General features: G+C 34.3%; 1 long non-coding RNA gene across 1 annotated transcript; it reads right to left on the bottom strand.

Annotated features, from left to right (window-relative positions):
• Positions 1 to 533: 533 nt before the first annotated feature.
• On the bottom strand, positions 534 to 13230 carry LOC110680913. Its single transcript, XR_002503024.1, has 2 exons — positions 12928 to 13230; positions 534 to 718 (listed from the first exon to the last, which is right to left on the bottom strand). It is a non-coding gene; the product is annotated as an uncharacterized LOC110680913 (long non-coding RNA).
• Positions 13231 to 16277: the final 3047 nt, after the last annotated feature.

Here is a 16277-nt window from a genome sequence, read left to right as displayed (position 1 = left end):
AGCTTGGAGCTCTTCGCGTTTTATCTTCTTCTCTGCCAGCTGTCGTCTCATTCCTTCAACATTTGAATTTGACTTCTGATTCTCGTAGTCCTTCTCCAGTTTCTCGATTTCGGTGACAATTTTCTTCAAAGTTTCTGCTGAACGCTGAATGGCTGCAATTTCTGACTGGGTTTTGGCCTTTTCACGAAACAAAATCTGCAACCATTTGACCTTTCATCCGAAAATCAGCCTCCAATTTGGTTTTGTCTTCTCGCAGTTTATCGATCGCTTTCTGGGCTTTATGGTCTGCTTCGTCGTGACTCTTGGACAGTGTCTGAACTGCAGTTTCTTCAGAGCGAATACCGTGCTTAATTGCTTTCAGGGCACTTTCCACATCAGCGGCCTCCTGCTTCGAAATCCCCAACAGCTGGGAGCTTCAAACGATCACAAAGAGCGACCATTTTCTTGGATCGATCTCCACATAAATCCTGTTCTTGTCCTCTTTTTGTGTTGAGATGAATCCTACGTGATTCAAAGTCTTGAATTTTTGATTGCAACACCTTCTCCTGAGCTTTGCGAGAGCTCAAAATCTGACTCAGCCTCTCGCAGTTCCAACAATTTGGAACTTTTGGATTGTTTGAAATTTTGAATTTCAATTTCCAACTCGTGGAATGAACCTTTAAACAGATTTTGGATCTTCGATCGTATTTGATTTTGCTGATCTTCCTTAGTATTGATCCTGAAAAAAAAACAATGAAAATCAATTTTAAACGTTGAATTTCATTTCTCAAATTTTCTCAATTCATCAACATTTCCCAATCAATTTAATAATTATAAATACATTTGAATTTTGTTGCCTTTGGAATGTTCCATTTTTGACATCCTCCGATTTGGAAGCAATATGGATCCATCATTGACAACAATTTTGAATACCTATGATGTAAGTTTTTTTTTTTGTGCTGTTCAGTTGGAGCTGCCCTGACAGCTTTGCTTATCAAAGGCTGAATCCTCGGTTTGGCTTTTGCCAAATTTCTCCCCTACAATGACCAACACTTAGACGTACTAGGCTATGATGCCCACTTGAACGCTGTTTCTTGTGAGTGTTTTTGGAATCAATGTGGTTTTAGGCGGACAGATCTCATTCAGTTGATCAACTTTGTCAAAGCCACCAATTTTGTATCTCATCGCTGAACTGAGATATAAACGAAGTAAATATTTGTACTTCAAAAAGTAGCTTCATATGATGCTTATACATGCGACATTTGTTGGGGGGCATCTGTCCTATTTTAAGGACGCTGGTATGGGTTAAGAAAAATGGGTTCCGATTTTGGCAACTGAAATTTTTCGACTTTCGACGGAATCCCACTGTAATTCCGGATTTTCCGGGTTGTCCAGGTAGTATACCCCTTTTGAAATCGCAGAGTCCTAGTTCGAGTACATGTGCCTAGTTCGACTGTGCCGTATTTATTAATTGGATTACTTTATTACGTAGTCTTTCAAACTGAAGATCGTCTAATAAAAAGCTGCTATTCCATTGGCGGAAAGCAACATCTCTAGCAACCATAGCATTCAACATATCTTTATTGGTGGTTTATTTTTATGGCGAGGAGTTCGCAATGGAATGAAATTTTCCTAAAACTATATGATAAGACTACACTGCGGAACACGTTCTTGATTCAAGCACCAAAATACCTCTATTTACTTGATTGAGGCTGCTGTATCCATTGTTTTTCTAAAAGTATCATAGCACGTCTAGTCTAGCACGTCATAGGCTTAATATTGGCTGTTGAAAATGCAAAATTTGACTATTTCTGTCAACTTCATGTTGCAAGTTTGCCAGCTTGTATGGTAGCTTATTGGTTTAATTTGCCACATAGTTCAAACTTCCCTCCCCATGGTTATGCGACACTGCCGCGATGGGAGGGCACAATCCATTAGCCCATTAGATGGACACCAAAAACGTAACCTGTAGTGGTGGTATCACATTTTGGCATTTTTGCTTAAAGCCGCGTCATAATTTATATGGCATAGACGCACTAATATCTCGGATGTGATCCAAAGGACGTTCTGCGTCGTTGATAGCATTGATGCCCATTTCAAATAATTAATCTATTCGCGACGTTCAGTTTGCTTTTTGCTAACCAGAATGATCCGTAGCCACTCTTACTATTAGCTAGACACATCGTTATCATATACGACGTAGGGAATATAACTCTGAGGAAAATGACTAGTAGATTCACTGAGTAGAAATAAGTGGCGACAATATTTTTTTAATATGGTTTTTACATTACCATAACAAGGAATACCTCTTTTGTAACAATGCTATTTTATTTATTTATTTATTTCGTCAGTCAATAGTAGACTACACGTTTGCTTAATTCTATGTTGTATTATATCTTAAGGAATTAAAATATTGTCTTAGATTTGTTCGCGACATGGTCAGATCAATTTCTGTGTAATGCTGATTATAAAGAGACAACATTCGATTCATTGGGCCGAATTTTGCATAGTTAGTTCGATGATTATTTGATGCAAACAAATTCCGATTTCTTAAACTGTCTAGCGGGCGTGTAGAAATTCAAACATGATAAAAGATTAGTGGAATCAATACGCTGCGATACAATATCATTGACAAATGAAATCATGGCGATTTCGCGACGCTCATTTAAGGTTTGAATATCGATAAGCATGCATCGAGCCTCGTATGATGGCAGTGGAAACGTTGTACAGCCTAATTTGCGTAAGGCATATAAAAGAAATTGCTTCTGTACTGATTCGATTCTATCACTTCTATCACCATGTGTTTTTATATGTGGGGATCACACAATACTACAATATTCTAGAACTGATCTTACATAAGCAATGTACAAGGTTTTAATCATATATGGATCCCGAAAATTGTAGCTAAAACGCTTAATAAAGCTCAACATATTGGTAGCTTTATGGATAATCGTATTATAATGATCAGTAAAGGTAAGTTTTGAATCTAATATGACACCTAAATCTCTAATCTTATCGCACTTTTGAACAATTTGATTTCCTAAAGAGACAGTAATCTGTGGTGTATTCCGTTTTTCTGATGTTTAAGCAGATTTGAAATATCGTTAAACAAATAATATAAATAACAATGGACCTAAATGCGAACCTTGGGGAACTCTAGATGTAACGTGAACAGGTTTAGACATTTTTCCCTCAAATCTAACTATTTGTTGGCGATCTGTTAACATACCGAGGACGAAGCCTCAAAATCAGTTGGAACGCTAAATTCAACCCACTATATCTCGGCTGTCCTAAGCCCGATTTACAAAATTTTGGCACCTACAGAAATGTATGGGCTTCTAGATTCATGTCAGATTTTTGAAATATTTTTGGGAACTACTGTTTGATTTGTAGTACTTAAAACACCGGAGCAAGTCCTAAAAAAATGTTCTAACCAGCGGTAATTTGTAGATAACTTAGAATTTATCGCGATAACCTATAGATTTTTTTATAGTATGATGATCGTTTTAGTGTAATCTAACAATTGGCATTGAATTTTTGATTGTTAGCCGTTCAAAGAACTACAATTTATTCACAAAACTGCGTAGAATACAGAAAAAATACATTTTCAATTATAACTTGAAATTCACCGCGATGACCCGAACATTTTATGGTCTTAATATATACTCATATTTAAGGCCATCAAATTTGCAGAACACTGATAATAAGTTTCTGTTGGAAAAACTACAATATTTTCACAAAATAGTGAAAATACAGGAAAATACAGGTTTTCTACAGTTATTTCATATATATCGCAATGAATCATCAGTTTTATAATTTTAATCTCTTTGTTTGTTCATGAGAAACAAATTTCCTGAACATCGTTGATCGCTGTTTGTTCAAAGAACTACAATATATTCACAAAACTGCGTAGAATACAGAAAAAATACATTTTCAACTATAACTTGAAAAATATCGCGATGACCCAAACATTTTATGATCTTAGAATATACTCATATTTAAGGCCATCAGATTTGCAGGAAACTGATTATAAATTTGTGTTGGAAAAACTACAATATTTTCACAAAATAGTAAAAAAATCAGGAAAATACAGGTTTTCTACAGTAATTTCATATTTATCGCAATGAGTCATCAGTTTTATAATTTTAAACTCTTTGTTTGTTCATGAGAAACAAATTTCATGAACATCGTTGATCGCTGTTTGTTTAAAGAACTACAATATATTCACAAATCTGCGTAGAATACAGAAAAAATACATTTTCAACTATAACTTGAAATTTATCGTGATGACCCAAACATTTTATGATCTAAGAATATACTCATATTTAAGGCCATCAAATTTCAGAACACTGATAATAAATTTCTGTTGGAAAAACTACAATATCTTCACAAAATAGTGAAAAAATACAGGTTTTCTACAGTAATTTCATATTTATCGCAATGACTCATCAGTTTTAAAATTTTAAACTCTTTGTGTGTTCATGAGAAACAAATTTCCTAAACATCGTTGATCGCTGTTTGTTCAAAGAACTACAATATATTCACAAAATCTTGTATAATAAAGAAAAATTTTAAATTTCTGCTGCAATGTATTGATTGCCTCTAGATCAATTAAAAGATTTGAAGTATTTTTAGTTATAAAATAAATATATTAACAGAACATTTTTGATGTTTTTTAAAGAACTACAACAATTTCACAAAACTATGAATAATACAGGGAAATTACGATCCTAACAACAGTTTGAAATTCCTTGCAATGATACATATATTTTGTGATTTTAAAATATTGTCATATTTAGGGTTATCAAGTTTTCACACTATAATCGATGAAATTTTATTAAAAGAACTACAATATTTTCACAAATAACCATATAATACAAAAATATTCTGTTGCTACCGAAGTTTGAAAATTTTATCATCTATATAATTTTCTAAATCGTTGTGTATTTTCAATAAAAATAAATGTGCTCAAAATTATTAGAAGCTGTTTGTTTGTTTGTTCCTTTGGAATATTGTAAATCTTTCTAATTATGAAAACATAACCCAATTACGAACTGTAGCGGAAATAAATCCGAGGTACATTCGATTTGCATAATCTGCTGATTTAGACATAGCGTGATATATTCTAGCAATATTAACAACTTTCAAATGAAGTCGTCTGACTTTATTTTCATGTGGTAAAATTATTCTTTATATTAAAAACACAAGACGCCTTGAACGGCTATTGGATCAGTAGGTTTTTTTATGTTTCAATAATCGCTCATTCAAAAATTATTATGTATACTTATTCTTTTTGCTGAAGTAGGTATAATTTGACCATAAAAAATAGCAGGATAAATAACGAAATTCTTATTATGTAATGCTTTTTATCCAGTATGTTCGTCACGAAATCTGTTTACCGTGAGCGGAATAGGAACACTTAGATGCAGGTAACAGTTTCAATTAAATATGTTTTATGAATGTTTTTAAAATAATTTCTATATTAACGCTGATCATCTATACTTGGAGCTACATTGTAACATAAAAAAAGTATTGATCGACTCAATAGTTATTTTAAAATGAACCTTCGAACACCTGACTTCCCTTAAATGAGGGGAATATGTTGCACAGATGGTACTCTATTTCTTTTCCCTGCGAAATAGGAAAACTACGGTGATAGTAAACAGTACGATGTGGTTAAACATTAAAATATCTGTAAGTTTTCCATAGCAATTGGTAAACGAAAGTTTTTTATTGCGTTCAACATTCTATTGTGATTGTAGTTCTTTTAAGAATAAAGTGATAGTATTTTGAAGCAGATTTTTTAAGATGTGTCATGTTCAAATATTATTAAAGTAAAGCTGGTTGAATCGATTCTTACTGTTTAACTTACTACATGGTAGTTAAAAGTATATGCTATTAGCACAAAATAAAAATGGATCTGAAAAAGTGACATGAAAATGGGTTATCAATTAAGCCCTAGCTGATACAGTGATTAGGGTAACTGCATATTTGAAATATTTACCTTTATATTTTTATTCTTATTCTTATTATAGGTTATTAGATAGATGGCATCAAACATGTTCTTCTTTTTTTTATGAGAAAGTTTTGAACCATAAAGTATAGGTCATTGCGTGAAATTATTAAATTACAAAAGAGTCCTTAGTTTTGAATAAATTATTTAATGAAAATATGTTAGTTCTTTGAACTAACACGTATCAATTTTCGTGAACATGAAAATGGTTTGAATTAATAAAATCAATGCGTCATCGCAATGAATATCAAACTACACTAGATATGAGAAAATTTATAAATTGTAAAATTCATGGGTAATAGCGATTATTTTAAACTAGGTATTGCTGAAACTTTTTTTTTTCTGCCATATGCTAAGCAGTTCAATATATATTTTGTAATTCGTTAAATGTACAAATTACAATGAAAAATGTTTGGTAATATAAATTCGAACTTCATTGTTAGATAAGTTCTAAGTTGTGTACAAACAAACGCTAAATTTTTATAGACTAGCTCCAGTGTTTGTAGTACTACAAATCAAACAATAGATTCCAAGCACATTTCTATAACCGCACATGAATCTACAAATAAGGGACAAACTAGGGTTGAAGCAATCAACTTTTTTTTAACACCGTCATCCATGTAAGTAAAATATCATTAATTGCGTTATTATAAGTAAATGTCATTGCGACAATAATGGATTAGCTACAATTTGTAGTTGTTAGTCTCAAATATGAGAATAGTTTAAAAACCACAAAATCTATGGGTCGTTGCGGTGAATATGAAGTAAGATAGTTGAAGGTATTTTTTCTGTATTATTTACAATTTTTTGAGAATGGTTTAATGCTTTGGAGAAACTATAAAATTTGCTCAGTTAATTTATGGTTTATAATATGAAAAAATATAATAAAATCATTAAAATGATAACTCCTTGCCACAATTATTATATTGCAACGGAAATCTGATATACTTCTGTTCTTCTTCTTCTTCTTCTTTCTGGCGTTACGTCCCAACTGGACAAAGCCTGCTTCTCAGCTTAGTGTTCTTATGAGCACTTCGACAGTTATTAACTGAAAGCTTTCTATGCCAATTGACCATTTTCGCATGTGTATATCGTGTGGCGGGTACGAAGATACTCTATGCTCTGGGATTTCGAGAAATTTCCAACCAGAAAAGATCCTCGACCGGTGGGATACGAACCCACGACCCTCAGCTTGGTCTTGCTGAATAGCTGCGCGTTTACCGCTACGGCTATCTGGGCCCCATTTCTGTTATAATACATAATAATACATAGATATGATTTGTGCAAATATTATCAACTAGTGGTCCCGGCAAACTTCGTCTTGTCATCAAGTAGGTTGTTGAAAAACGCTATGGATCGTCCCATATACAATGACAGTTCCGTTCACGCTCATTTTCCCCCACTTTTCCGGTGAATATCCTGGGATTTTTATACATTCAAACACCTCGGAACCCTTGAGGAACAAAACGGAGAAATTATCATTCAAATACGTTGACCCGTTTCGTTAGCCATTTCGTGACATACAAACACCACTCCATTTTATTTATATAGATAAATAGAAATTGTTATGTTACCAATTTTGTAAACTGTTTGTCGTGCTTTGAAAACAGAAATAATAACTGCTCTATTTTTTATATTTATTACGTTGAGAATATTCAAATCGTAAACGCAACTATTATGAAAACGCAACCATAGTCAGAAACTGTTCTGTATTATTCGTGATTTTGTGAAAATATTGTTAGAGCAAATAGCCATTATAATTGTTGAGAAAGTTTGTTTTTTTTTTTCAAAACTTAATAACGGTTTTTAAATAATAAAATCAATTAGTCATTTTGAACAATATGAAACAAGAAAAGCAATAGTATATTCTTGTAATTACATGGTATTTTGTGAAAATATTGAAGTTTTCTAACGAAATTTCATCAGTTAATCTATACAAGCTTACCAACTCTAAATGAAAATATTTTATTTAACATTTTCAAATCATAAAATCCATGGAACATTGTGGTCAATTTCAGGTTTTTATTACGATCTAACTTTTCTGGTATTTTCCACAGTTTTGTGTAAATGTTTTAGTTCTTCAGAAATCAGAAAATTATACAGATGATAAAATGTTCAAACTTCGGTAGCAACAGAATATTTTTGTATTATACGGTAATTTGTGAAAATATTGTAGTACTTTCAATAAAATTTCATCGATTATGTTGTGCAAACTTGACAACCCTAAATATGAGAATATTTTAAATTAAAAAAAGCCATGGATCATTGCAAAAAAATCAAACTGTTGTTAAGATCGTATTTTTCCTGTATTATTTCACAGTTTTGCGAAAAAGTTGTCGTTCTTTGAAAAACATAAAACATGTTTTTAAAAAATGTGTATATTTTTATGTCTCACAATTGAAGCATTGTCTTTAAATTGATAAGGTCTAGAGACAACCAATTAATTGTAGAAGAAATTTCAGAATTTAATACAGAAAATTACAATACAAGATTTTGTGAAAGCATTGTAGTTCTTTGAACAAACAGCTATCAACGATGTTCAGAAAATTTGTTTCTCATGAACATACAAAGAGATCAAAATTATAAAACTATGACTCATTGGCGATAAATATGAAATTATTGTAGAAAACCTGTATTTTTCTGCATTTTTCACTATTTTGTAAAAATATTGTAGTTTTTCCAACAGTAATTCATTATCAGTGTTCTGCGAATGTGATGGCCTTAAATATGAATATATTTTAAGATCATAAAATGTTTGGGTCATCGCGATAAATTTCAAGTTATAATTGAAAATGTATTTTTTCTGTATTCTACGCAGTTTTGTGAATATATTGTAGTTCTTTGAACAAACAGCAATCAAAAATGTTCAGAAAATTTATTTCTCATGAACAAACAATGAGATTCAAATAATAAAACTGATGAATCATTGCGATAAATATGAAATTACTGTAGAAAACCTGTATTTTCCTGTATTTTTCACTATTTTGGTGAAAATATTGTAGCTTACCCAACAGAAATTCATTATCAGTGTTCTGCGAATGTGATGGGCCCTTAAATATGAGTATATATTAAGATCATAAAACGTTTGGGTCATCGCGATAAATTTCAAGTTATAATTGAAAATGTATTTTTTTTCTGTATTCTACGCAGTTTTGTGAATATATTGTAGTTTCTTTGAAACAAACAGCGATCAACGATTTTCAGGAAATTTGTTTCTCATAAACACACAAAGAGTTTAAATTATAAAACTGATGAGTCATTGTGATAAACATGAAATTACTGTAGAAAACCTGTATTTTCCTGTATTTTTCACTATTTTGTGAAAATATTGTAGTTTTTCCAACAGAAATATATTATCAGTGTTCTGCAAATTAGATGGCCTTGAATATGATTATATTTTATGATCATAAAAACGTTTGGGTCATAGCGAAAATTTCAAGTTATAGTTGAAAATGTATTTGTTCCTGTATTCTACTCAGTTTTGTGAATATATTGTAGTTCTTTGAACAAAACAGCGATCAACGATGTTCAGGAAATTTGTTTCTCATGAACAAACAATGAGAATAAAACTATTAAACTGATGACTCATTGCGGTAAATATGAAATTACTGTAGAAAACCTGTATTTTCCTGTATTTTTCACTATTTTGTGAAAATATTGTAGTTTTTCCAACAGAAATTTATTATCAGTGTTCTGCAAATTTGATGGCCTTAAATATGAGTATATTTTAAGATCATTAAACGTTTGGGTCATCGCGATAAATTTCAAGTTATAATTGAAAATGTATTTTTTCTGTATTCTACGCAGTTTTGTGAATATATTGTAGTTCTTTGAACGGCTAACAATCAAAAATTCAATGCCAATTGTTAGATTACACTAATACGATCATCATACAATAAAAAAATCTATAGGTTATCGCGATAAATTCTAAGTTATCTACAAATTACCGCCGGTTAGAAATTTTTTTAGGACTTGCTCCGGTGTTTTAAGTACTACAAATCAAACAGTAGTTCCAAAAATATTTCAAAAATCTGACATGAATCTAGAAGCCCATACATTTCTGTAGGTGCCAAAATTTTGTAAATCGGGCTTAGGACAGCCGAGATATAGTGGGTTGAATTTAGCGTTCCAACTGATTTTGAGGCTTCGTCGTCCGTGTAAGTGACGAATATCTTAGGCGGACAAGTGTTAAATAAGGTTCAATCCAGTTGAGGAGTCTCATCGCAATTCCCATTTTTATTGAGCTTGAAAATCAACATAGGAATGTCTAGTCTGTCAAATGCCTTACTAAAATCGGTGTAAAGTGCTTCGACGTGGTTACCTCTATCCATTGCATTCAAAGTGTAATTTACAAATTCCAAAAGGTTTGTTGTAGTAGAATGACCTTTATAGAAACCGTGTTGTGTATTCGTTATTCTATGTTTTATTTGGCTGAACACATTTTTATTTATAATTGATTCAAATAGTTTGGAATGGATGAAATAATAGCAATTCCACGATAATTCGAACATCAGATTTTCTACCAGAACTTGTAAATGGGGTATGAGATACGATCTTTTTCCATTCTTTTTGGAAATCTGCTCATTTTAAGTGACTTGTTGAATAGCCAAAATAATGGTGCAGTAAATTCATTAGCTAAGTTTTTCAGTAAAATAGGTGGGATTCCATCTGGCCCTGATCCTTTGGTGGAATCTAAATTCTTCAGTCCTGTTAAATGTCCTGTACCAGTATTTGACTCACACCGATATCGCTTGTAAAATCAGGAAAACTATAGAAATATTCAAAGTCACGATCTTTATCCGAAAAGTTAGTAAAAGTTTCTTGAAAAAAAGTAGCAAAAGATTGCACATACCATCTGGATTATCAGCTGCTCTATCATCCAATGTCATTTAGATGGAAAATTGTTAGACTTTCATCTTCGATTTAGCATAATTGAAGAAATTCTAGGGCAAGATTTTAAATCATTTTCTATTTTTGTGTTGTACTCTTCAAGTGCAGCGGATAAACTTTCTCGAGATGTTTGTTGCCTGTAAATTTTATGAGCCTTTTGCTTACGATTTTTTAAATTAGTTATTTGCTTATTAATCCAAACAGGGTTTTTCGACCCATTTCTACGACGTCTTCGCAATAAAGGAACTTCCATTTGAATAATTTCGACAAAATTGAATAAAAATCCGTCACTGCACTTTCTAAATCTCCTTGGTTTTTTCAAAACGGATTGCCAATCTATTCTATTTAATTTTTGTTTAACTCCGTCATAATTAGCGTTTTTTATAATCAAAGAAATTCTCTAAGTCACAGTTGTCAGAATTGTGATTATTGTGAACAAAAATTGAGTACTCAATAGCTGTGTGAAATGCTTCATTTTTTCCATAGTGGAGAAACAGATTCATTCACACAGAAATCTTCCATAATGGTTTGAGAATAAGAAGTCCAAATAACAGTTTTGCCGGTTTTTCACATGATTTATTTCATTTAAACCTAAACATGGCAGCTTTTTCAAAAATAAATTGTAATGATTCATTTTCACCGACAACCGGAAGCAGAATGCTTTCGTTTTCGGAATGGAGAAGAATAATTACTCCAAGCAGAAATTTGACTCGTAGGGTGCAGAACCACTTGAGCACTTCCATGATTTACTTTGGCATGGGGTTTTTTTCGGCCGAATTGTCTGAAACTTTGATATAAGGAGCACTTCACTACGACACATATTGTGGCCAAATATGAGCTTTATAGCTTTCAAAAAACCCCACTGCCGAAGTGAATCAAAAGTGCCAAGGGGTCCGGCTCCCTACCCCAATCAAAACATGTTCAACAAGTTCTGCACTAGCATAGGCATACAACAAACCTGAGCTATGAAATAATTTGCAGTTACCCGATAGGTATCACTTAAGTTTTCATTTAGCCATGTTTCCGTAACGCATGTTACCCGTTACGCAGGTAGATCACCTTTTCGTGGTGCGTTACGGGGTAAGATCTACCAATTTGAACGCTAGTCTCATCTTGTTTGTCGGGCTAGGGTAATATGTTCTGGTAATTCAAGGATTCGCGGTACAAAGTCCTTGTTACTGGCAAAAGTTTCTGAAAATAAATATATTTTACCTAGCAGATGGTTAAAGACTCGGAGTTGGTCAGTCCCGAGACTACACTTGAAGCCAGGATAACAATCATGAGTATTAACTCAACAAGGGACTGTAAGTACTGGTAATTCAAGGACTCATGTGAATTCTGATTACTAAACAAATTTTCTAGCTTGATTCGGTTTTGCTGCTAGCATAAAGCCCCTTTTTTCTAGTATTTTTCTGGGACTAAACTAAAAGCAAAACAAGGATGTGGCTAGAGTTCCGTTGCATGGTCAAATATCAGTAGTACCGATTTGGTTCCTCAAAAATTTAATCGATTATGTTTGCTAAGGGGCGCGCCTTCGCTGAGATGTAAATTTCTATGAAGGGTATAAATAGCGGGTTCTTTTCATCATAGTCGATTTGTATCAATATCTGAAGAATCAAAACAAGAACTGTACAGAAATCGATGCTTTATTACCTATCAATGGAAATGGAGTAATGCGACATGCACTATACACTAAGGATACGGGTAATGCCACAATAGATCTAAACGCTGGTCGCAGTGGCGCATCCGAACAGGAAAAAAACGCATGTTAAACCAACTTTACTGTTAGGAAAACAACGCTTAATTAATCGACGAGCACAAATACTTTGAGCATTTAAATGACACAGGTTCAGGCAGCCAGCTTGTTAGTTAGAAAACTTTTTGATCAGGCAAAGGAAAAACAATAACATAAGGACATTCTTAGAACCCAATTTTTGCAAAATAAAATCAAAATTTTTACGCATTCCGATTTTGGTACGGTTTCGTTTTTGGCAACTGAAAATTTTGATCATGTTATGTAGCATTAGGTATTTTACTTTACTTACTTCGATTTGAACTCAATTTCCTGTTGTTTCAGCTTTGAAAAATCTCTCTCAATTTTAGCAATCTGATCCAGACGCTCATAGATTGGCTTCAACGAATTCTCCAGACTATCCACTACAGCGAGTTTGTCCTGCCTGCTTTTGTCAACCTTCTGGAGCTGAAGGTGTTTCACCTCCGCCTGGCTTTTTATATTTTCCAGTAGCTTCAAGTCTCCTGCTTTCTCCTTTTGTCGATCATTGTATTCCTTGGATATCTTGATTAGCTTCTCGATCACTCTGTTGTATTCTGTCGTCCCGAAGATGGCATCGGAACTTTTTCTTCAATTCTTTCGGTTCCTCCAGGGGCCAATTCGAGTCTTCTTGGTGACAGAAAATGACGTTGTTAATGATAGCTTTCGATACTCCCATGGCGTCGCACATCTCGTTATTGATATCTGCAGCTCGAGGCCGGGAAAGAGTGGTCTTTTCACCGGTGGCAACATTCTCCATCGTAACAACTGAATCAAGCGTTTCAAACTTGGGTTGTTGGCCCCGGCCTTTCTGGGAAACCTTCATCGACCGCGTCGCCGTGACACGATTTCCGGTGAAATCCGTTACCATTAGCTTGACCTGACCCATGCTTTCAACGGTGCTGAAAATCTTTCGGATCATGAACGAATGCCTTGCCACGGTCAGTGCCAGGCGGAACTTCGCCGGTTAGACCATATTTCAAGCACTCGATGATAGTGGTTTTGCCACAACCATTCTGGCCAACAATCAATGTCAGGGGGGATTGGAACTTGATTTTCTGTGGGAATACATTGCATCAGTCGGCAACACTTATAAAATCCGTGACCTTACCTGAACATCTCCGCTTTCGACGCCCGAAGCTTCGGATTCCTCGGATTTCCAACTTTGAAATGGTTGACATTTTTGAAGAAAGAATTCTTAAGGTTTTTACTTTTAAGTTGCAATTATAGTCATCGAAACAATTTTCAAACAGAATTAACGCGAATTAACAAGAACCAGCTGAACCGCAAAAAAAAAATGTTTCACTTCTTGCCGGCCGCTGATCGTTGACGAAAGATGAGCAGGGCTGCCATTAAATTTTGTAAAACAAGCATGTGCTACACTGAGAAAAATCTACACGTCAAGGTCGTGTGTTTTTCTTGCAGAGTAAAGTATTATAGATCCGACAGATATAAGGACAAACATTTTTTTTAAATATATTTTTTCTCAATCTCCAAGCGTCGCGACTAATATTTGAATAGTGCACTGTGTTCATAAAAACCGTAAGAATGCAGCGCCACACATATCATTATGACAGTTATGTCGGGAATGAGTCACACGTCGCGTGTCCCACACGCGCGTTCCGATTTGGTGGGCGCGCGACAATAAAACTCGACTGTTCTGGTTGAACGTCTAACTAATAATGAAAATTTATTACTAATCAACAACCTACGTTGCTAAGTGTTGCTATGGTATTGCCTAGGTGGCTATGCTATAGTACATAAGAGAGTGGGTACATAAGAAGGTATTCGTTGGTTACAAATTCAAAACATCATGGATTGCTTCGATTGCAACACTCCTCCTTAAGCAACGAATCCAATTAACTTCTTATTCTCTTCCAGCTTCTGATTTACAAGGGCCTTGGTGAATCCGTCGGCAGGTTGCTGCTTCGTGTTCACGTAGCCCAGTTCGACTACTCCTTGATCCAGCACATCTCGGACAAAATGATGCTTAATGTCCATGTGCTTCGTTCGTGGATTGTATCCTTGGTTCCGTGCGATACAGATGGCTGATTGATTGTCGCACCGGATGGGAATCGCTCGCACGCCGAAAATCTGCGATTGGAAGTGGTGCCACCAAAGTGCTTCCTGGACCGTGCGAGAAAGCGCAACGTATTCCGCTTCGCACGAGGACAATGCAACTGTTGGTTGCCGTTTTACGTTCCACGACACAGCTCCTCCCATGAACGTGAAGTAGGCTGACCATAAACTAACAGGATAAAAACGGGACAAATGAATAACAAAAACGGGACAATTTTAAAAGACATAGATTATGAAATCATAAACTACATGTATGTACGACTAAAAAAAGCATTAACGAACCTAAAAGCTCATTGATTGATTTCTGAGAAATAGCGCTCTTTAAGAATGGCCCAGATAGCCGTAGCGGTAAACGCGCAGCTATTCAGCAAGACCAAGCTGAGGGTCGTGGGTTCGAATCCCACCGGTCGAGGATCTTTTCGGGTTGAAATTTTCTCGACTTCCCAGGGCATAGAGTATCTTCGTACCTGCCGCACGATATACGCATGCAAAAATGGTCATTGGCATAGTAAGCTCTCAGTTAATAACTGTGGAAGTGCTCATAAGAACACTAAGCTGAGAAGCAGGCTCTGTCCCACTGGGGAACGTAACGCCAGAAAGAAGAAGAAGAATTTCCATCTAATTCGTTACACTTTTCAATTTTTGATGCTGGGTTTGCCTGATTTACCTTTAGCAAAAGTAAGGCGTAGTTTTATAACATTTCATTATTTTATTGAAAAATCGACATTTTTAGCACCGTTTGCCGAGAGGATCATAAATATAATATTAATAAGGGTGCGGCATTTCGACCCATACCTAGTTCTTCACTCACCCATACGGTTTTGATCCACATGGTAGGAAATTCTGAAATTTGGCATCAATTCCTTGTGAGTAAAAAATAATGTTCTTCCATTTCGATAGCTTTAGCTCTCATATTTCGTCCTAATCATCAAAGAATAATAATAAATAATTGAGATTGATGCAAAAGGTAAAAATAATTCCAGCAAAATTTTCAAAAGTTTGACAAAAGCTCCGCGATTTAAAAATTAACTCTAGCTTTTTGAATTAAAAGATTCGAACTGTAGGGGGAGATCCCCCAGTACCGGACCGCACCCAATACCGGACAAAGTCGAAAAATTGAGAAATCATGACCCAATCAAGATGGTGTATTAGTAGGAAAGGAAGCTATTATGGAGACTAATGTTTGCGTAGAATAACACATCCTTGAAATATGCATGCCTTTTTTCAAAAGTAGAAAAGTTTGGAAATCTTGAAATAATGCACGTATTACCTTAATTTTGAGCCAATTTAGTAATTATTTTGATTATGAAAAAAAAACTTTGCATTATGCAAACATGTTCGAACATAATCCTAATTTGATAGTATGAATGTATTTTGTACCATAATTGAACTAAATATGGACAAATTACAATTTTGGTTAAGCACCTCCTGTACCCCAGTTTCGGACAGCTTGATTTGTTATATGATATCTTTTGTAATTATTGCACCAGTGTCTCAAAATACATTCATTTTCATGGATTCCGTCGATCATGGTATTAAACACGC

The sequence above is a fragment of the Aedes aegypti genome, unplaced genomic scaffold (assembly GCF_002204515.2).
Source record: "Aedes aegypti strain LVP_AGWG unplaced genomic scaffold, AaegL5.0 Primary Assembly AGWG_AaegL5_hic_scaff_1996_PBJ_arrow, whole genome shotgun sequence".
NCBI lineage: Eukaryota > Metazoa > Arthropoda > Insecta > Diptera > Culicidae > Aedes > Aedes aegypti.
Note: the sequence above shows the minus strand (reverse complement) of the source record. Positions and strands in the feature narration are given on the sequence as shown.